The sequence below is a fragment of the Canis aureus genome, chromosome 20 (assembly GCF_053574225.1).
Source record: "Canis aureus isolate CA01 chromosome 20, VMU_Caureus_v.1.0, whole genome shotgun sequence".
NCBI classification, from domain to species: domain Eukaryota; kingdom Metazoa; phylum Chordata; class Mammalia; order Carnivora; family Canidae; genus Canis; species Canis aureus.
In genome coordinates this window covers 7,021,095-7,039,849 of record NC_135630.1, presented here as the reverse complement: position 1 = coordinate 7,039,849, position 18,755 = coordinate 7,021,095, and the positions used below count along the sequence as shown (strand labels likewise).

General features: G+C 44.9%; 1 long non-coding RNA gene across 1 annotated transcript in view; it reads right to left on the bottom strand.

The window, feature by feature from the left end:
- LOC144291883 (uncharacterized) overlaps positions 1 to 14,617 on the bottom strand; it is a 33,459-nt gene extending 18,842 nt beyond the window's left edge. The window contains exons 1-2 of the long non-coding RNA XR_013359440.1: positions 14,483 to 14,617; positions 2,837 to 3,034 (exon numbers count right to left, since the gene is read on the bottom strand). This is a non-coding gene — a long non-coding RNA (uncharacterized LOC144291883). The remainder of the gene's footprint in view (positions 1 to 2,836; positions 3,035 to 14,482) is intronic.
- Between the last annotated feature and the right edge of the window lie 4,138 nt (positions 14,618 to 18,755).

Sequence of the window (18,755 nt, the reverse complement as noted above, 5' to 3'; positions counted from 1 at the left end):
TGTGATATAAAAATATGCCTACAATTTTGAGCTATGGTATATATTGTTTTAGGGATACATACATGAAACTTTACTGTGATCATCTTTGAGGAGAAGAAACAGGATTCTGAGTGGGAAGAAAGACTTTTACTTATTGTTTTATACTGTTGTGGTTGGTTTTAATTAAAACGATTTATTCTAAACCATCATTTTAAATGTTTAAAATTCATTTATTTCTTAAATTACTCATTCGGTAATTCAGCACACAATTTTAAATAAAGTTTAAAGTAATTTTATTTATTTAAAACCATTATTTAAAATAATTAAACCTTAATGAAATAATGGTTGAGGATTTGTCTTTCACACCATCTTCCTGACGTTTTTTTCCTCCCTCTTCCCCCTTTTTGCTGAAGCACTCCACAGTTTCTCAATGATGGCTTTCCCAGCAGTTCCCAGTAAGGAGGTCAGGCTCCACCCTGCCTAGGCCCATCAAGATGACCCAACCCAGTGTCTCTCCCTGCTTGTGCTCCTGAGGGCAGTGATACAAGAGGTCAGAGCCTGCAATGGCTCTTGAACATCCTTCTTCCGCAGCAAACTTCTGGGCACTGCATTTATTAGAAATCCCAGGTTAGCAAAAGGCTTGTTTTCCCTCAGGAAACAATAGCAGAGTTTTTCAGTTGTTGAGCCGATGGAAGGGACACAGTCTGCTCATTCAGAATTTTTGTATTCTCTCAAACTACTATGTTTTCAGTCTGTTCTCCATTAATTATTACTGGCTCCTCATTTGAATTTTATCTCGTTTTTGTTTTTGTTTTTTGAGGTCATATTTTCCTTCCTTTAATCAGGAAAACCACACAAATGTTCCTAAACTGAACTAGATCCTAATTTTTGTGATTTATGAGAAATTAACTAAGATGTCTCATTTTAGATTTTTTTTTTAATGTGAAGTTTTTTTTTTTTTTTCCCTTCTAAAATCTACTGTTGCAAATTCAGGGTTTATCTTTGTTCTGACTGAGTGAAGTCATATGGTGACTATAATTTGAGTTAATTCCAGTAAGCAAGAAAAAGATTACCATATACCCAAATCAGCAATCTGGTCCTGTGTTACAGCTCGTCCCCACCAAATAACCCCCTTTTCAGCCTTATGCCTCTGGGTGTGGTGTTCTGATTTCACTGTCACCGCTTATAGCATTGGGCTCCAGTGGTGCAAAAACATTTTCCCAAATGATTCCCAAACTCAATCCATCCTTCAGTAATTACATTTGTAGATAATGGAAAAGAAACCATTAACGCAGACTGCTTTTAAATCATAATTAATTGCACATGCAAATGCACTGCTAAATTTGGATGCTCAATTAGACAGCTAATTGCACTGAAAATGAAAGTGTGCCCTTAAATTAACGACCATGAGCCGTGGCCCACCTGTGTGCATCCTTGCACTTAAGCAAGTCTCCTTTCTTGATACAATGGCAGGTATGGAAAGGGGAAAAAAAATACCACCTGCAGAAAGTGGAAGATGTGGCCAATCATAATTGTCACCCAATTTACATCCATAATAAAGATGGTCTATTTTAAATCGGCTCTTAAGAAGATGAGGCACCCTGGGGATTCGATGAGTTTAAGGGCTCTCTAAAAACATTTTACTCATGGAGGAAATGCTGTGCTTATACAATAGTTCATTCTTTGAAAATGTAGGAGACGTTTTCCCATGAGCCTTTAATCAATTCTTGTAACATTTAGTATCTTGAAGCTCTGAGATAAGGAACAAATAGTGGAATTGGAACATTTAAATGATCATAACCCAAATTATTACTAATAGATAAATTGTCTTATATTTGCATAGCAATGACAGTGTAATATTTTAACATATATTTGCTCATCTCATCATCACTCCGTGAGATACGTAGAAAATTATCCACACATTATGAGCTGGAAACTACAATTCGCACAAGGGTTTGTCCTAGAAAGTCAATAGCAGAAAAGAAACTATTTCATTTTAAAACTCGGCCTGACAGTCTTTCACGAAACCAGCAGTGAGTGTTAGAAATATACTTTGCCAAGTCAGTGAGCCTGACATCTCTAGCAGTCTAAAATAATACTGAAAATTTCTAGATGAATTTGAAATTAAATAAGAGAACATCTTAAGAGCAAAAGGAGAGTGTTCAGAAGAGTAATGTACCCCCCCTCCCAGCAGATGCGCATGTGCAGTCCCTGAACCTGTGAGTATATTAGGTTACGTCAAAAAGGGGAATTAAGGTTGCTAATCAGCTCATCTTAATTCAGGACCTTAAAATAGGTCCTGAATTACATGGGCAGCTCCAAAGTAATCACAAGAGTCCTTAAAAGTGGAGGAGGGAGAAGAAAGAAGAGTCAGAGGGGGAGAGCCTAGGGGGAAAAGTCCCAGATGGATGCAGCATTATTGGTTTTGAAGGTGGGGAAAGGAAGTTATGAGCCAAGGAATATGGGCAACGTCTAGAAGCTGCGACGGCAAGGACGGCAGCTCTTCCCTGGAGCCACCAGAGAGGAGCTTGGGCCTGCAGGCACCCTGATGCCACCCCAGAGAGATCTGTGTCACCCTCCTGCCCCCCAGACTTGTAAGATGTATGTCTGTGCTGTTTTATGCCACTTAGTTTGGGGCAATTAGTCACAGCAGCAAACCAGACACTAATACAAATTGTTTCTAGAATGTACACGGCTGAACTGGAAACGATGTTTGTAGGAAAAAAATGATAGATGTCTCCTGAATATTGTGACTGTGTCAGGATGATCTAACTACACACGGCATTTGCCTCTCAACCCGTCTCACTCCATTAGTGCTCAGCAACCATCCCTGACCCTTCCTTGAGAATTCACTCACGGTTATTGAAATTGCCGGTGAGAGTAGATTCACGAGTTCTTGCTTTCTTATTTTACCCAAATGAGGCTTGTCAGGCTCTGTCACTGGAGGTCCCCCGCTTATGTTGATATAAACTGCTTTGATGGATGACCCTCTCACTCTCTTCTGGACGTCAGACTTAGTCTTCTGAACTGGCCCCTCACTTACTCTTGCGTGATCCTAAATATAACAGAAAAGTTGCTTCAGGATATAATTGGGGAGGTCAGAGAGGTTGGTTTTAATGAGGTTGAACTGCACCTTGAAGACAACCCAACTGTGTCCCGCACAACCATTGTTAGAGAGAAACTTGGACGATAATAAGCATTTACAGATTCAAAGACACACTTTTATATTTTAACATATTAGAAATGCACATTTATCATGGAACCAAGGGCATTTTACCATCCTCCCCAGCCAAGCAAGTGTCCATAACTTGTTCATAATTGTTCTTATTTGTCATCATTTCCATGAACTTACTGACCTGTGCATTGTTCCTACTGCAGGTAAAATCTAATTGGCATTGAAGGAAAAGCTGGTATGTAAGCAAAAAGGCACAAAAACAGTGCAGCAGGGCATAAATTTGCTCTTATCAAATAGTCATCGCAGATAGAGTAACTAAAATCATCCTTTTTTTTTTTTTTTGGAAAAGCAGTAACCAAGAATTTAAGAAAAAGCTACTGACCTATAAGCCATATTATTTTCTTCATGGGATATGTGCAAGGATTATCTATTCAATTTCAAGCAATGTATTTGAGGGAAAGAGAAGTAGACAAGTCCCTTAGGCAAGGTAAACAAAATTTCAAGACCATGAGAGGCTAGTGTGAGTAATTTGTGAGTTGTGCAGGACACTCATCAAGGCATCGATGCATCATTCAACCTGCCCAATTCTTGCTTTCTTTGTGGTATGAGCATTGATACCGCAGATTAGATTAAAAATAACATATGGAGAAATGTAGGAACAGGTAAGTATTTTGTTGATGTGCTGCTCCTGTAGCAGGACACAGAGGCAACTTAGAACAGAACACGGGTACTTTAGAAATCATTATCGATTAGGTGCTCTGCCTCGGCCTTATTACATAACTGGCGCAAGGCCACTTCTCTGAACCCTTCTTCTGAGCTACTAGATGAGACAATAATATTTCCTTAGAGCTGTGATTCAAGGCTGACATTAGCTTGCTGTCTGCTCTTCCCTTGGCGTCAAAGGGAATATTCGCAAGGAAGTTGGGTCAGTAATGGGGGAACCTGCAAAGAATTTGGAGTCTGGAGACAAGAGTTCCACTTCTGGCCCTGCCTCTCGCAGAGTGACTGTACGCTTGTCAGCTAACTTCTTGGTTCACGTCGTGGTGAGTCTGAAGATGGAGGCGGGAGCCCCCGCGTACGCCCTCCCCCAATGGACAAGGTTGTATCTGTGTGGCTGATGCTGTATGGCAGGAATGATGTCAGGTCACTTTTGAGATCAGGCTATAAAGACCATAATTTCTGCCTTAGGCAGCGTGCACTGTTGGGGAGCCAGAGGCTATGTCTTGAGGATCCCCAGGCAACCTTGTCTAGAGGCCTCTACGGCAAGAACCTGAGATTTTTAGAGAATAGCCAGAAGGGAACTGAGGGCTCCAACTCATAGCCATTGGACTGAATCTCCTCGGAGGCTGAGCCTAGAATCCTATCAAGGCTTTACAGGATCATGTAACTGCAGGTGATTGAGGCCCCACGAACGACCCTGAACCAAAATCATCCAGCTAAGCTGCTCTGGGGTTCCTGACTCTCAGAAATGATGAGATAGTACTTGTTTGTTGTCTTCATTCGGTAAACTTGAGGGTTTATTTTTTTTACACAAATAAATAACAAATATAGTTTCTTATCTAAACGATGAGAATAATACCTACTTCAGAGTTTTGGAAAGAGTCTGGAAAGAGAGCAAGCAAGTTGCAAGTTATAAAGTGTCAATACAAATGCCAATTACTATGATTATTTCACATATTCCTTTACCACACTCCAGGTGACCTAGGTGCTCTTAGGCTTTTAATAAGCCATCAAGAGGTATTGCAGCAGGGATCCCCAAGACCATGCTCGGGTTTAATGAGTTGCTATAAGGACGTCACAGAACTCAGGTAAGTTATTATACTCATGGTTATGGCTTATCACAGTGAAAGGATACAGATTAAAATCAGCAGAGGTAGAAGGTGCAAAAGGCAGAGTCTAGGAAAGACCAGATGCGAACTTCCAGTTGTCCTGTCCCAGTGGAGATCTACAGATAGCACCCCACGCTCCCGGCAACAATGCGTAATAAGACATACAGGGTATTGTCCATTAAAGAAGCTCACCCGAGTCTTGCTGTTCAGCATTTTAGTTGGGGAACAGTCATGTAGGCATAGAACACCTACGTGGCTGACGTTAAGCTACTCTCCAGCTTCTCCAGCCTCAAACTGGTATGGGATGGCCCAAGGCCTCTGCCATCTATGACACTGCTGGCACAAACTCTCTGGTGTGGCCCAAGTTCCCAGGCATAATATCCCACTCTTGGGATATTCTAAGGACTCTGAGATGATCTTCCAGGAGCTGGGAAAGGCCAGGCCTTTATTTGCAATGCTCAGGGTTTGGGCTCCCACACTTGCTGAGCTAACCCTTTCCTGTGTAAGTATGGAAATATAGATTTATAGGCTTTCCTTTTTTTCCTGTATCTGTGGAACATCCTCACCAGGTACTCTGGGATGCTCTTATTTCCAATTATGATGAGGGTATCCTGGGCTTTTTGCTCTTCTCAGGCTTTCAGGGGACCTCTGCATAGCTCTGATATGCAATGAAATTATACTGTGTCTTCCTCCGGACAACCAATGGAAACAACCCAGATGTCATAGATGTCACTGTGTGCACCAGTAATGCTGGGGATGGTGGCCTGGTGTTGGCAGCCCAATAGATTATCAGAAAGGAGCATATTGTAGTGAGAAAGTTGCATGTACCAAAGTCAGGGCTTGGTGTTCTTGTTTTCTTTTTCTTTTTTTTTCTTTTTTTTTCTTTTTTGTTGTTTTTTTGGTTTTTTTGTTTTTGTTTTTGTTTTGTTTTTTTGTTTTGTTTTCTTTTCTTTTCTTTTTCCCTTGACTAGCTGTGCAACTTTCTCTGCGTCTTTCTCAGGGTCCTCATCAACAAAATATAGATAAAACGGTAGTAGGAAGTGTTCTCAAACATAGGCTTAGCTGTGTTTGAAAATTACTCATGGCTGCAAATTAAAAAAAAAATAAACATTTGTTAAAAATATATTAGATTTAGTGTGCTGTACCATGCTTTGGTAGGGGAAAAAAAAAAGGTGAATGCTTTAAATATTATTCTTCGAAACTGGAGAAATCTCTACAGACTTCTGAGCCAGACACTGACATAAATAAAGTGGATATTTGAATGGTGTAATGTATAAAATGGACTGAAGGTGGGACAAAGTAAATAAAGCAAACTGTTATTGTGCTAGCAAGGAAAAGGTGGGACTAGATTTTGGGCAGGCAACTCTCATTGCTCCATGTAACACTTTTTATAGAGGTGAATTGCTTCCCGCCTTCTGGATTCCTATTCTTTTTTTTATTTTTTTTTTATTTTTTTTATAATAAATTTATTTTTTATTGGTGTTCAATTTACAACATACAGAATAACACCCAGTGCTCATCCCGTCAAGTGCCCCCCTCAGTGCCCGTCACCCATTCACCCCCACCCCCCGCCCTCCTCCCCTTCCTATTCTATAAGCATAGCCGTTTAACATCCATTTCAACCTCTAGCCACAAAAGTCCCTTTTACCAGCTACACAAAGAACACAAGGTTATCCCCAGGCTTACATATCGATGTAGAAAGAGACGAAGCAGGGGCTGAATGGTGGGGGCCCAATCCAGCCCGGGTGAAACATCAGGAGCAGCGGTGTGACCCAGGCCTGTAGGGTGGACCGGCTGCCTCCCTGAGACAGGAGTCCAATGTCCGTCGCGTAGACTGCCTGCCGGAGGTCCAGCTTCCACCATTCGGGCCAGCCGTGGCTCCTGTCTGGGCAGAAGTGAATTCCTTCTGGTGTTTTGGTTCAAGAGAATTTGGAGCAACTGCAGTGGTAGATGGATAATCATAATATCAGGGTCTTCAGGTGCCTTAAAGTGAAGGACGCCATCATCTGTTGCAAAGGTGTAGCCGCTTTGAGCTGCTGGAGGTCCCTTGAGTACCTACCTTCAAGAGATAGGCTCATCCTCACTGACCATAAGCTTCATCCTAAGTCACCCCTTTAGCTGCTGGATCGCGGTTTCCGACACGGCCTTGCTTTCCTTTCTCTTAGGACCTACCTTCTCTGATACTCTTAAGGTTATTAGACAATCTTCATCATTCCAAGTGATTGATGCTTGATTTGGGAAACAGCAAGGAAACAGGGTGCCGGGGTGAATAGACTCTACTCTTTATCTCATCTTGCAGAATGCAACTTCAAGAAATAAATGGTAAAAGCTAAAGCACCATAGCTGTACCAAAAAAGCTCTGGATTTTAGATAAGGAAGAAAAAACTTGACAGAAAGATGATTTAGGGACTTGATTAGAAAGTCTCGATTAGAGACTTGATTAGAAACCATGTGCGTATGTCATGGTTTGCTTGGGGCATGACCCATTTATAACCATTGCCCTGGAATGACCATTAAAACACGTTTTACCCTAAAAAGTATCCTGGGTTGTTGATAAATTATATGGAGGACCCTAAGCTTAGCTGGTAGGTGGCCCACGTGGTCATCCTCAAAGAACCAAAAAGCAGTGGGGGAACTCCTAAGAGATGCAGAAGTGTGTCATGTAGAAGTCTCCGAAGTGTCCCAGGAAGGGGAATGGGCAAGCTTGGTCAATGCTGTAGAAAAAGCAAGAATTCTGACTGAGAAGACACAATTAAACAGAGTAATCTGGAGGTCACGGGTGACTTCCAGGAGGCAGCCTCTGAGCATTTTCGAGCCAGAGGTCGCAGTTTCCATGCAAAGGGAAGTGAGTTAGTGCTTCTGCACTGCACCCCTACCCTTTGGAAAAATGTGTTAGTTCAAACCAAGAAAAAGATTAAAAACAGGGGTAAGTAACAGAATAAACTGATCTGAAAAAAAAAAAAGGGAAAAGGAAATACAGAAGTCTCTTAAAATCTGGACAAATGCTTAACATAAATAGGTAATTAAAATGAGACTGTGCTGCAATAGAATTTTTTTGACCGTCATATTAGAAATGCTGAGATAAAGAGACAGTCTCATACCACTGTTGGTGGCGAATAAATTATTATAATCTGAATGGAAGGTGGCTTGGCAGTGTGTATGAATCTATAAAATGTACTTTTCATTTGACCTAGAGATTTCCATGTTCGGAAATCATTTTGCAGATATACTTGCATAAGTACAAAATGACCTTATATGAGGATGTTTGTTATAGAAATATTTATAATATCAAAATAGGAAAGAACTTTGCTGACTCGGCCTGAGCGTCTCAGGATTGAGGCTGAACCTGACGCAGCCTTCCTGGTTAAGGCCGTTGAGATGTCGAGGCCGCCTCCACGCCAGTGACCTCCAGTGTCCTACAGCCGGTTCGGCGACCTCCTCCTTTCACTGTCCCACACCCCCAGGCCTCCAGCCTGACGATAAGGTCCTCGGTAAAATTTTTATTCATGATAGGAACATGACCACATATAAGAATTATGAAAAACAGGAAACAGCACTTCTGACTCATCCACAAGTTACCATTCTGAAAGAATCAGTAATGTAATGTTGTTTTTTTGTTTTTTTTTTTTAAGATTTGTTTATTCATTTCAGAGAGAGCGAGCGCAGGTGCGTGAGAGGAGCCCAAGCAGGAGGGGCAGAGGGAGAGCGGGAGGGAATCTTTGGCCAACTCCACACTGAGCCCGGAGCCCAACCCAGGCCTCTGACTCAGGGTTCTGAGTTCACGACCTGAGCCGAAACCAGCACCAGCAGTAGGTTGCTTAACTGTGTGACCTAGGTGCCCCAACTTGGTTTTTTTTTTTTTTTTTTTTTTTTTTTTGGACATTCATGTTCTAACAGAGTTTTACAGTAAATTTAGTTTTGTACTTTGCCTCTTTATATATTATATAATTTTTCACTTTATATATTTCCCTCTTTATATATTATATAATTTTCCAATATATAATTTATATATTGTCATAATTTTCCATGGTTGCATAAAATTACCTTTATCCACCAGTATTTAATAGTCGTCTGGCATTATGCATTTTTTTTTTTTTTTACTTCTGAGGCAAGAAGGAAGGCAGACTCGGGAGACAAGTTGACCAATGTAAAGCTGTTTTGGGTTTAGGCCGGCCCTTACCCTAAAAGTCAGCAGGTCATGACTTAAAGGAGTCACAAGATCCAGATTCATGGGAAACCACAAAACTCCACTCCCAACAACAGTAAAAGCCACAAAGGCTGGATGTTTTTTAAGTTGCTCCCTGTGGGTGATTCCACGACCCTGAGACCAGGGAGAAACTAACCACCCAACGTAAGTGAGAAAGCCCAAGTCAGGGAACAAGCACCCCTCTGGACAGTTAGCTAATTTTTAAACAAGCTCATGGACCCCTTCACTGAGGGGACAAAAGACGCCTCCTTCTGAGAGAGTCAAAGGAGATCACTCCTTTGTCTGTGAAGTAGCTCCTTTCTTCTATATTTAATAAATTTAAATCTAAATCTAGATTTAGATTTACTAAATATATTAAATTAAATATATTATATAAATTATTATTTATTATTATAAATTATTATTATAAATTAAATATAATATATTAAATTGTTATTTATAATATATAAATTATTTATATATTATATTCATATATTATAAATATAAATTATATTATATTTTAATATTATATTTATTATATTTAATTTATATAAATACGAATTATTTATATATTATAAATATAAATTATATATTATTTATAATATAAATATATTAAAATAAATCTATATTTAATTCTCTAAGCAACTTGCTCTATTGTTCTTTCTCAAGCAAAGCCAAGAAATCTACTGGCCATGGGCCTTGGCCGGTCCAACATCACATCTGCTAATACCACCCCCAGCCGTATCTGAACATGTGACTTCTTCTATATGTTAGATTATTTCTTTAGGGCGTTATCTCAAATATGAATTCGTGTGTTTAAAAAGTATAAACACTATGTTGTGTTTTATTCTTGTCAATGACTTTGCTAAACCCTGTAGTCATGTTTAAAAAATATTATCTGTATATATGAGGTGGACGTTTAACATAAATGGGCATCTTAATGCTTAGAGAGGTGGACGAGCTTACTCAAGGTTGTACAGCTGAGGGGGGACGGGTGAACCTGGATATGAGCCCAAAGGAGAGAACCAGAAATGAGAAGTTAAATCTTGCATAAGTTGCGACCCATGAAAAAAAGTGGACATGGAGTTTGCTGTTGAGAGTTGCAGTTTCAATGCTCTGTAAAAATTTTAAAAAAGTAAAAATAAAAATAAAAATAAAAAGTCAGCCTTTGACCTTAGTGCGATTCTGTTCTAAAAAGGGAAAACTAACGATCTGCGTGCCCCTAGCAGCTAAAGAGGAACAGCGGAGCAGTCGCTTCAGCATTCATTCCTCTGAACTACGAGGACGTCATGCATAATGTCAACCATGGAGATAGACACATTAGGCAGTAAGTAGTTTTAATTACGATTTAATCACATATGTCAAAACAGGAGCTGTAAGGACCGCATCTCAGACTCACTTAATCCACTCATATCCGCCTTAATCATAGGTATCAGAGAGATGTAGAGCTCCTTAGAATTACACTTCTGTCAATAAATTGAACTAAATAATAAGCATAGATTTCGACAGTGGATCCCCACCAATTTAAAACTTAGGCTGCCATGGCTAAAGTTACGTAAAAATATTCAATGATATGGTCTAAAAAGTAATCTATCCATTTAAATACGGAGCCTCATCAAATGACTCTGTGAGCAGATAAACTGAAATTTCAGATGTGCTTTATGGGCTTTTCCTATAGAAACTATTATTTGTACTTTAGTTACAAAGCAGAGTCACCTCTTGCCCAAGAATCTGTTTGGTTCTTTTTAATCTCTAACCAGGATCCCTTAAATTAGCAATCAGCCCAAAAAAAAAGATCTGGAACCAGGACTATCTAGACTTTCATTTTTTTCTAGTTTCTCAGAGGGATTAGCTAGGAGCAGAATGAAATTCAATTCTATGAAAAGAATGTTAGAAGCATCTACAGTGAACTAAAATAATATGGGAAGAGGGAAAAACAAAATCCTTTGAGAACTATGAAAAAGCAATTCTTCACCAGAGAAAGAAAGGACAGTCTTTCACAATCCTACCAGGAAAATATCCTGCTGCTACCTAAGAAATGGATCATCAAGCCGTGACCCACTATGTGGCGAAGTTATTCCTTCTACTTCCTGTAAAACTTTTGCCCAAGTTAGACGTGTGCCTGCCTGAGTAGCTTTTTTTTTTTTTTCATTAGCAGATCTGATGTAAATCTGTTGAAGTCTAGAAAAGAGTAAGCTCTTCTCTCTCAGTACTGTTTGCTACCTTCTTCCATGGGACGCCCCTCCTTCAATATCCCTCCCTGAGCGTTTGATAAGATTGTTAACATTGAGGAACAAAGTTTAAAGAGAAGGAATTCATAATCCTCATGGATATTTAAATAGACATATATAGCCGACATCAAATGCAACAAAAAGTCTGCTGTTTAAAGTGGGCACATAGCAAATGTCCCTTTATAAAATAAATGTGTAAAAATATAAAATAAAATAAAATAAAATAAAATAAAATAAAATAACATAAAATAAATAAAATAAAATAATAAGATAAGATGAAATGAAATGAAATAAAATAAAATAAAATAAAATAAAATAAAATAAATAAAATAAAATAAACGTGTTCTACAAAAAGCTTTTCCAATACCTTGAACTCTGTGGGTTCCGTGTTGTCATTCCATGGCCATCCTCGTGAGTACAGCGATATAGCCGGTAGTGATAACAGATCACATAGGGTTATATAGTTGGAATGAGTCAAAGGCAAAGCCTTGGGAAGGAAGAAAGCTGAGCATTGGCCAAACCCAAGAAGATACATCACAACGGGAAAAGTAACCTAAAGGGGCGGGTGTCTCCCATCATCAACCAGCCTGATATATAGAAGGCCAGCGCTGGGGAAGCGCGGGCCTTGGAAATAGAGGAGGAACGACAGCTTCTGCGTCATCCACTGGGTTGATGTTAAATGGTTTATATGGGGTGGATTTGACTTGTTAATGCCTGGATTTTTAGTGATTAGGTACTAAATCGGTAAATTTCTAGACTTCAACATATATATGAACTGGTTCCTCTATACATCCAGGTATAGACCATCTTTTAAAAATGCAGGGTACTTTATCAGATTAAAAAACAAGTCGTTCTGGGGATGCCCGGGTGGTTCAGTCCATCAAGCGTCTGCTCAGGTGATGCTCTCAGGGTCCTGGACTCGAGCCCCACGTCCAGCTCTTTGCTTAGCAGGGAGTCTGCTTCTCTCTCTCCCTCTGTGTGTTCTCTCGCTCTTTCACTCTCTCTCAAATAAATAAAATCTTAAAAAAAATTAAAAAACAACAACAACAACAACAACAAAATGAGTCACTCTGAGCCAACAATTAAGAGATACAGAAACCATTTCTGCCATAGTAGTAGCAAGCGCAGGGAAAATTCAAAGCTTAATGTCAGGAACCGAAAGTGTGTGAAGGATGGATCCTTTTCTTTCTCTGTACTCGTCTAATCACTGGAGGGTCTTCCCCTTCTATAAACAAGTAGGTTGGATGAAGCGTGTACAAATCAGCGGTCCTCAAGCCGAAGGTCAACCCACACAGCTCGACTCCTCACGGTGGAGGCCGACCATACCTTATTGCTTACCTACACAGCTTTGCTCATTTCTATGAAGATCTTATATCGAGAAGCTTCTGCGTTAACCTAAGAATCAATTACTATTGATACCACATAAATTTTACTGAAATGAAGACGGAAGGAAGAGGATAAACTTTATTTTGTTGAGATACTTCACCAAGCGTAGCGTTAATTTTTATCCTGTGTGTCAATTATTTATTTATTTTTTTCCCTAGGAATAAGGTGCTTCTGACAGAATTAGAAGTTTGAGATAGTAATTGAGAAAACGCCTGTGAGGGCTACAGCAGAGAGAGGAGAGGGGGAGGAAGGCTGGGTAGGAAGAGGCTCAAGCTTCTAGCATCTCTGAGAACTTCTAAGACAGACCTGGAGCCCCAGGGCAAAGAGGGTCACTTATTTCCCAAACCTGCGTTAAGTCCAGAACAGACATGGAGAGTTTGAAGGCTTCCTCGGCGGGCCCCGGTGGCCTACCCACCCTACTCGGGTCCATCCAGGTGGGTGGTATTTCCCGCTGACGGCAGACGTGGACACACGAGTGTCCCCACGCGCTCTCGAGGAAGCCGCTGTAGGTGCGACAGGTGCGACAGGTGCAATAAAACCGAGCCCTCCTTCTGGCCTCTGACCTTTCTCTATGAATAAGAGCAGGGTTAGGGATGGGCCTGCAGTGGTTCGAAAGTGAAATCTGGGCTGTCCTGCGTGGACGCTGTGTCCGAGAGCGACAGATGTCCACGACTCTGTATGCGATTTCTCCCAAGGAATGGGTACGCCGGGCGGAAAGCTCGTGTGCATGTGTGTGTCTGTCCTGCATCTACGGGTGTATCCGTATCTCTATGTAGGAGATAGGATTTTTTTCGACCTCGGAGGTCCAATTCATAATCTACCCTTCTTCATCTTCATCTACCCATACCCGTTGGGTCGACCAGCTCTACAACCTCTCAATCATACTTTGTTCTCGTAGGAGAGGAGTTTGTCTTCGGCGGGTGGGACTCCGCTGCCTCCTCCTCCGTCTGCCAGCCCCGAATGCCTTGCTGACCCCGCACTTCTTGGCCTGTCTTCACATGTGTGTGTCGTTCTGAGCACAATTGGAAGCAAGTCACAGACGACTGCCCCGAGGTCTGCATCCTTTTATAGGGCGCTTAGCATAATCTTCACATTATGGATATCACTCTTTAATGCAAGAATCAAATAATGCCACTACAGTGGAGATCAAATTGGTTTTTGCCCAGCCACTCCTAACATTCCTCTGAAATTTTCTTTTCTTTTTTTTTTTTTTTTTTGAAATTTTTCATATCCTCAAGATCGCCCTTGTTGGGGGTGGGGGGTGGAAAAAAATCCCTGGAGCAAGAGCTCTCTAAAGAGTTATGCTTATGTATTAAATTCCTGCCACTGGGCAAATATCCTGACCCAGAAAGATTCCTTCTAAAACTTTTATAAATAATTCCATCCCTTTTCATATACTTCTGCCTGCATTCTAATTATGGTTTTTTTTTTTTTTTTTTTTTTTTTTGAGAGAGAGGTGGGAACAAATTTGATTGCCATCACTCTTAAGAGATGGAGCTGGGTTAACCTGAGCTGGGTGCAGCCCCCATTGCCCTTCTCAGCATTTTTCCTCCCAAATTTTTATCAACGTGTCAAGAAGGATTTATTTATTTATTTATTTATCCTGATTTGATTGGATTTTTGAAATGAAGAGAAGAAGTCAGAAGTACTGAGTTACCCCTTTCCGACTCCACGGAGGGGGCATTCTGAAACTTACGGTCCCGCAGGTCTAGGGGCGAGGGCTCAGCACCGATGTCCGTTGGGTTGTCTGAGAAGGGAGTTTGGCCCCGGTCGCCAGCATCTCGGAGGGACTCAGGACTTGCATGTGAACACGTGTGCTCGGTTCTTAACAAATTAAGCCCTGACTGAGTGATGAGTCACAAAAGAGGGAGGAGAAAAGGCTGTGAGGCCTCCCCCAAGAGGGGGTGGGCATCCTGGGTTGAAGCACATCCTCTTGGCATAAAGACAGAAAAACAGAGTCAACGTGATATTTGCTCGATTCATCGCATCCAGACCTCCTGGACCCCCACGTGTCACAGGATGGCTGCGGCGGGGGCCACGTGCGTGTCCAGGCACGCAGGCAGGTGTGAGAGAGTGAGGCCCCGGGGGTCCCCCTGTTGAGGGGGGTTAGATGCCTTAGGCCTCTGGTATTCCTGTCCCAGGGTGGAGCACGGCCCATTTCCCTTCCTATCCCCTTGCAGTCATGGGTTATTTAGAAGATGCGGAGGGTAGAGAGGCTCCTATGATTAGAAAAGAAACAAAAATCTGGGTGATTTTTAAAAAGATATTATTTATTTATTCATGAGAGACACAGGAGAGGCAGAGACACAGGCAGAGGGAGAAGCAGGCTCCATGCAGGGAGCCCGACGTGGGACTCGAACCCGGGACCCCGGGGTCACACCCTGGGCTGAAGGCAGGTGCCCAGCTGCTGAGCCCCCCGGGGGCCCCATGGATGCTGATATAGACTAGGCCTCAAACACACAGACATACCTTAAATATTTAGGATGTGGCATCTTTGTGCGGTAGTAAGCAGGGTAGAGAAGGGGCCTCGGAGACCCTGAGACAGAGATCTCGTGGGAGGAGGAGGAGCCTCCATGTGCGGGACGGGGCATCTAGCCTCCAGACAAGCATGGCTGTTGGTGTGGCCAGGCTGGCTTCTTGGGTACCCGAGGGGACCCACGCCGGCTGCCCCATGTGTTGCAGAATGTGCTGCGGGCCCGGGCTCGAAACTCTGAGCCATCCAACAGGAGGCTCTGCGTCTCCTTCTGCAACTGAGCCCCACCAATTCTGTGGCCCTTCCCATCGCCCTGCCGGTCCCTGTGCGCTGGACAGGCCACCTCGTGGCCGTGACGACGTCGGCGTGGGGAGGGATGGGGATGCGCCCCTCCCGGTTGATTTCTCCCCAGAACCCGGTCAGAAGAAGGACCCTTGGTCGGGGTCGGGGAGGAGGTGATTAAGGTCATCTGGGGCTACCTTCTTGGTCTCTCACAAGCAAAATGTCGCAACTAAAACAAGTGGCCGTCTTCTGGCCAGTGTGCATCGGGCACCAAAGAAGGAGCCGCTTTGCGCCGTCGTCCCCCAGGTTCCCTGAGACAGCCTCGCCGACGTGGCCGTGTCACTCTGAGCCCCACTCGCCAGCCCGGCCCCTCGACTTGCACTTCCAGCCGGGAGAGCAGGGCGGCCCTCGGTCAACAGAGTCAGAGGGCGGTGGGTCTGGACGGGGCCTGCATTGGACCAAGCGGGAAGCGAACTCTGGTTTTCGGGGGCCCAGGAGGAGGCAGGGTGGCCACAGAGGGCTGAGCGATGTCTCTGCAGCCGTGGCTGCACCCACGGGGCTCGCGTGGGGTGGGCGCCCGCACCCGGCACCCCTCATGCTCCCCGCATCCTGGCCGAGGCCTGGCCTGCCGACTCCGCTGCGTCTTGTCCGCACCCCAACGCCACGGGGATGTGGGGGGTATCCCTTCTCACTCCAGGCCTATCTTGTATCACTCGCAGGAAGACTTCTAAAAAGAATAAATACGATTCTCTGTCAAGGTGGGAATATTATCGTGTCCCGTCTTTGTAAAAAAAATTAAACCAGGTGAGTATTTTCCTTACAGTTTTCAGTGCAAGGGTTTTATGCACAAAGGGTACCGAGTGCAAGAACCGGGAGATGGGCTGTGCTTTTTGGGGGAAAGACGTGTCCAGGACACGGCAGTGGGTCTCGGGGGCAGCACCCCCACGTGTCAGGCTCCGGAGAAAGCTGCCCTGGCTATGAAATGAGAAGCGCCTGTGCGTCCGTCCTGGATGGTGGCCCTTTGCAGGAATTCCATCCTTAAAAACACAGAAAATGCAAATGCAAAATTCCTCTAACGTGGCCCGATGAGCGAATACTCATTTGCTCATTTCAGGCTTCGGGTGGACGCCCCGCGACCCCTCCTGGATTCACAAGCTCGCGGCACGTGGTGCTTTTCTTTTTTTTTTTTTAATTATTTTTATTTTATGATAGGCACACAGTGAGAGAGAGAGAGGCAGAGACACAGGCAGAGGGAGAAGCAGGCTCCATGCACCGGGAGCCCGATGTGGGATTCGATCCCGGGTCTCCAGGATCGCGCCCTGGGCCAAAGGCAGGCGCCAAACCGCTGCGCCACCCAGGGATCCCCACGTGGTGCTTTTCTATTGCTCGACGTGGAAGACAAAGGAAGCGATGTGCTGTGAAGGGCCATCAGAGCCTCGTCAAAAACGGCAAATGCAGAGTCTCTATAAAGTGCTTGAAAAAACATCTACAGATGCATGTGTTTTGATTTTTCGCTTTTCCGAAGCCTGTGACGCAGGTGTGGAGACTATGACAATTCACGAAGACTCATTCTTAAATCCGTCCTCCTGGTTTCCTGCGCCCTCCAGGGAGGCGTTCCTGTGTTGGACGCTGGATTTCGGAGACTGTAATTGTGCCCTCAGCCTGGACCAGAGCCGAGACCCGTGACAACAATTAGCAAATTGTCATCCAGGTCGTCCTCTGCCCTGACCCCGGGGAGGGCAGAGGGGGGAGCGGTGCAGGCCCTCTTTGCCCTCGCCTTCTCCTGCTGACTCCTAGTCCAAACCTCATGCAAATACACTTTTAGGGTTTCTAGAAAAAGAGCAAAATTTAGCTGCGGAGCGCCGAACTCATTTTCCGGTTCCATGGTTTCCTCCGTCTTGGGGTTCCGCCGGCAGCTGACTTCCATTCCATCCCCCGAGTAGGAGCACAGCGCTTCATCGCCAAGAGCTAAATTAGCTCCTATTATCCCTGAGCTGAGAGCGTGAGGTCGGCCGGTTGGAACTTATGCTTCCCATCTTAGGGCTGCTGGGGAGCACTGGGGCTGCTGGGAGCACTGGAGCTGCTGGGAGCACTGGAGCTGCTGGGAGCACTGGGACTGCTGGGAGCACTGGGGCTGCTGGGAGCACTGGAGCTGCTGGGGACACTGGAGCTGCTGGGAGCACTGGGACTGCTGGGAGCACTGGGGCTGCTGGGAGCACTGGAGCTGCTGGGGACACTGGAGCTGCTGGGAGCACTGGAGCTGCTGGGGACACTGGAGCTGCTGGGAGCACTGGGACTGCTGGGAGCATTGGGGCTGCTGGGAGCACTGGAGCTGCTGCGGACACTGGAGCTGCTGGGAGCACTGGGACTGCTGGGAGCACTGGAGCTGCTGGGAGCACTGGGACTGCTGGGAGCACTGGGGCTGCTGGGAGCACTGGAGCTGCTGGGGACACTGGAGCTGCTGGGAGCACTGGAGCTGCTGGGGACACTAGAGCTGCTGGGAGCACTGAAGCTGCTGGGAACACTGGAGCTGCTGGGAGCACTGGAGCTGCTGGGGAGCACTGAAGCTGCTGGGGAGCACTGAGGCTGCTGGGAGCATTGGAGCTGCTGGGAGCACTGGAGCCAGGTGGGGAGCACTGGAGCTGCTGGGAGCACTGGAGCCAGGCAGGGAGCCGAGGGCCTGGTGCCCCTCCCGCGGATGGAGAAACAGTGACTGTCGCTGGGTCTGCGAAGGAGCACAGTTCCGTGCCAGTGACGTGAGTGTGTGATCGGAGCCTGTTCAAGTCAATGATCATTTCTAAGAGCAAGTGCCCTCGGGACAGGTCGGCGCTTGTGGCCTTGGGACTCCCAGGCCGGGGTGGCTGCCGTGGGGCCGAGTGCGGGGCCCAGGCTCGCTGGGAGCTCAGGCTTCCCGGAGGTTGCTCGGTGGTCGTCGCCTCTGCCTGTCATTTGGGCAGCCTGCTCCTCTGCCGCCCCAAGTCCCAGTGTCCCCGACTCTGTCCATTAGGGCCGCGGGCGCAGATGGGGCCAGTCCCGGGGAAGCCCTGCGCCCCGGGCCTCGACCTGTGTGTCAGCAGGGGACAGACTGCACACGTGCCTCAGGAACAGACTGCACCCGTGCCTCGGGGGACAGACTGCACATGTGCTGCGGGGGATGGACTGCACACGTGCCTCGGGGGGAAGGACTGCACAGTTGCCGCAGGGGACAGACTGC